The following is a 4343-nucleotide window of genomic DNA, read 5'->3' on the forward strand; positions in this document are numbered from 1 at the left end:
TGGGGCTGATCCTCGATAGCCACTGGCGCTTCGAGGAGCATTTCCGCTGCCTGGTTCCCCGGTTGGAGAGGATGGTCTCGGCATTAGGCCGAATCCTCCCCAACCTGGGGGGCCCGGCAGGACGAGTTAGCCGCCTCTATGTGGCAATGGTTCAGTCGATGGCCCTATACAGGGCCCCCGTCTGGGCGGACGACCTGGCGGCCTCCCGGCGCAGTATGACGATGCTGCGTCGGGTGCAGCGGGGGATGGCGCTGAGGGTCGTCCGCGGCTACCGGACCGTGTCGCATGAGGCGGCGACGGTTCTTGCGGGGATGCCGCCCATGGATCTCCTCGCGCGGTCGCACGCGATGATGTATCGTCATCGTGTCGACCGTCGCGCGGGAGTGGGGGCGGTTCCGGGAGAGCAGGATCCTGCTTGGGGCGATTTGAATGGCCAGGCCCGGCAGTTCGTGGTGCTCGCGTGGCAGGAGCGATTGGCCCTGCCAACCGCGGGGCACCGGACAGTCGGGGCTGTTCGGCCACTCCTGAGTGAGTGGCTGCATGGTAGCTTCGGAAGATACCTGTGCCGGATAGGGAAGGAGCCGACGGCGTGTTGCTGCCATTGTGACGCCGAGCAGGACACGGCTGATCATACCCTCCAGGTATGCCCAGCGTGGGAGGGGGAGCGCCGTGTCCTGGTCGGCGTCATAGGACGGGAAGTCTCGCTGCCGGGTGTGGTGCGCGCCATGCTCGGCAGCGAGAGGAAGTGGATGGCCGTGGCCTCCTTCTGCGAGACCGTAATGCTGCAGAAGGAGGCCGCGGGAAGGGAGCGCGAGCTTAAGCGGCGCGCCGAGGCTCGCGCTCGTAAGGTGGCGCGAGGGCGTCGCGGGCGGCAGCCTTTGCGCGGCGGATGACCCTGGCTGGGAGGGGGGCCCTGAGGGGAGCCTCCTCCCGCCAGGCGGCGATGGGTCGGACCGGGTGGGTCCGGCTCTCGGAGAGGCACCCTCGGTTGCCTGGAGCGGCGATGAGCTCCCGGCCACCGAGGGGTAGAAACGGGGTCGCAGGCGGTTGCGAGTTGGGGCTCGCAGCCCGGCACTAAATGCGGCCCCGGGACGTATGGCGGCGGGATAGTGTGGCCCCGTTCTGCCGCTATGAGACCGAGAGTCTACCGGGGGGACCGTTTGTCCCCCCCCCCCCCGGGGATGGGCGCAAAGCGCGGGCACGCGGAGGATACCGGAAGAATGCTTCGTGCGATTCCCGGTATCCTCCCAAATCGTGCGTAAGGGTCACAGTGGGGTTTTTAGCGGGTAGGTCCCGTGCCCGTCATTCTACGGGCGCGGGGAGTCCCACACACCCCTCCCGCCTCTTCCCAAAGAGGTGGGAGGGTGTCTTTCGAAGATTTTCCCCACGACAAAAAAAAAAAAAAAAAGCTAGTAAGCAAGCAGCATGCCAGTAAACAAGCAGTTAGCTTATAAGCAAGCAGTAAGCTAGTAAGCAAGCATTGAGCAAATAAACGAGCATGGACCTAGTAAGAGAGCAGAATGCTAGTAAGCATGCAGTTAGCTAGTAAGCAAGCAGTAAGCTAGTAGGCAAGCAGTGAGCTAGTAAGAAAGCAGTATGCTAGCAAGCAAGCAGTAAGCTGGAAAGCAAGCAGTAAGCCAGTAGGCAAGTAGTGAGATGGTAAGAAAGCAGCATGCTAGTAAGCAACCACTAAGCTAGAAAGCAAGCAGCAAGCCAGTAAGCAAGCAGTAAGCTAGTGAGCGAGCAGGGACATAGTATGGGAGCAGAATGCTAGTAAGCATGCTGTTAGCTAGTAAGCAATCTGTAAGCTTGCGAGCAAGTAGTAATCTAGTACGCAGGCAGCAAGCTGGTAAGCAAGCATTAAGCTAGAAAGCAAGCAGCCAGCTAGAAAGCAAGCAGTTAGCTAGTAGGCAATCAGTGATCTAGTAAGAAAGCAGTATGCTGGTAAGCAAGCAGAAAACTGGAAAGCAAGCAGATGGCTAGTAAGAATGCAGTATGCCAGTAAGCAAACAGTAAGTTTATAAGCAAGCAGTAGGCTAGTAATCGATCGGTAAGCAAGTAAGCAAGCAGAAAACTGGTAGACAAGCAGTGAGCTAGTTCGCGAGCAGGGACCTAAAAAGGGAGCAGGATCCTAGTGACCATGCAGTTAGCTAGTAAGCAACCAGTTAGCTAGTAATCAAGCAGGAAGCTAATAAGCAGGCAGTAAGCAGATAGGAAAGCAGTTAGCTAGTACGAAAGCAGTATGCTAATAAACAACCAGTACAACAAATTACCTAGTACGCATGCAGTAAGCTAGCATGCAAGGAGCAGGCTAGTGACAATGCAGTTAGCTAGTAAGCCAGCAGTAAGCTAATAAGCAAGCAGTGAGCCAGTATGCAAGCAGTAAGCTAGTAAGCAGGCAGTGAGCTAGTAAGCAAGCGGTAAAATAGTAAGCAAGTAGTAAGCCTGTGTGCAGGCGGCAGGTTAGTCCGGACGTATTTAACTAGTAAGAAAGCAGTATGCTAGTAAGCAAGCAGTATGCTAGAAAGCAAGCAGCAAGCTAGTAAGGAGGCAGTGAACTAGTAAGCAAGCGGTAATATTGTGAGCAAGCAGTTAGCCTGTAAGCTGGCAAGAAGCTAGTCAGGAAGCAGTAATCTAGTAAGGAAGCAGTATGCTAGTAAGGAAGCAGTATGCTAGTAAGGAAGCAGTATGTTAGAAAGCAAGCAGCAAGCTAGTAAGAAAGCAGTAAGCTAGAAAGAAAGCAGCAGGCTTGTAAGAAAGCAGGTAGCTAGTAAGAAAACAGTAGGCTAGTGAGCAAGCACGAAGCTGGTATGTAAGCAGCAAGCTAGTAAGCAACCAGTAAGCTAGTAAGCGAGCAGAGACCTAGTAAGGAAGTAGTAAGATAGTAGGCAAGCAGTAAGCTAGAAAGCAAGCAGCAAGCTAGTAAGCAAGCAGTAAGCTAGTAAGCAAGCAGGAAGCTAGTAAGAGAACAGTATGCTGGAAAGCAAGCTGCGGGCTAGTAAGCAAGCAGTAAGTTGGCAAGCAAGCAGTAAGCTAGTAAGCAAGCACGGAGCTAGTAAGGGTGCACAATGCTAGTAAGCAGGCAGCAGGCTAGCAAGCAACCAGTATGATAGTAAGCAAGCAGAAAGCTAGTAAGGTAGCAGTATGCTAGAATGCAAGCAGCGGGCTAGTAAGCAAGAAGTAAGCGACTAAGGTAGCAGTATGCTGGTAAGAGAGCAGTTAGCTAGTAAGCAAGTCGTAAGCTACTAAGCAGGCAGTGATCTAGTAAGCAAGCAGTGAGCTGGTAAGAAAGCAGTATGCTAGTAAGCATGCTGTGAGTCAATAAGAAAGGAGTAACGTAGTAACAAAGCAGTATGATAGTATGCAAGCAGTAAGCTGGAAATAAAGCACTTAACTAGAAAGCAAGCAGTGAGCTTGTAAGCAATCAATAATGTAGTAAGCAAGCAGTGAGCTAGTAAGCGAGGAGGAAGCTAGTAAGCTAGCAGTGTGCGAGTAAGCCTGAAGTAAGCTAGTAAGCAAGCAGTAAGCTAGAAAGCAAGCAGCAAACTAGTAAGCACACAGTAAGCTAGAAAGCAAGGAGCAGGTTAGTAAGAAGCCAGTTAGCTAGTAAGCAAGCTGTAAGGTAGTAAGCAACCAGTAAGCTAGAAAGCATGCAGTAAGCTTGTGAGCAAACAGTAAGCTGGTAAGCAAGCAGTGGGCTTGGAAGCGAGAAGGGAGCTAGTAAGGAAGCATTATGCTAGTAAGCAAGCAGTAAGCTAGTAAGCAAGCAGTAATCTGGTATGAAAGCAATTAGCTTGTAAGCAAGCAGTAAGTTAGTGTAGGATTTAACGGAGAGAATATATTTGAGGAACAAATATACAAAGAATATAATTTTAATAAAGGAATTAGGAACACACTAATTAGCAATTAACAATTAACAACACAAATTCAAATCACATCAATTGGCAACATGACTGATAATCACGTCTCTCTTTCACGATCACTTGTTTCCAACTCCTCATTTTGTCACTGTCCCTAGTTACTCATTCTTTCTCGAACAAAACACTCCCCAACCTTTTGCACATAAATTAACATTTAACAAAACTACAGCGTGGCACAAATATTCAATACAAATCTCCTACATTCGGGCATACTGACCTTCATCCGCCTCGGATGAATATATCTTATATTTAGGATTTAATCCGTCCCGGCCATTTGGCATTCATCCGACCCGGATTAGGTTTAGAAAATAAGCCATGGTTTCATGTATTCTCCACATGTTGATGTTGCCGATGGACCTTCATGGAAACCTACTTTTTCTACATTATACGTGTCGTTACATTTAACTTTTGTAATGCGATATG

Source organism: Colletes latitarsis, unplaced genomic scaffold (genome assembly GCF_051014445.1).
Source record: "Colletes latitarsis isolate SP2378_abdomen unplaced genomic scaffold, iyColLati1 scaffold0021, whole genome shotgun sequence".
Lineage (NCBI taxonomy): Eukaryota > Metazoa > Arthropoda > Insecta > Hymenoptera > Colletidae > Colletes > Colletes latitarsis.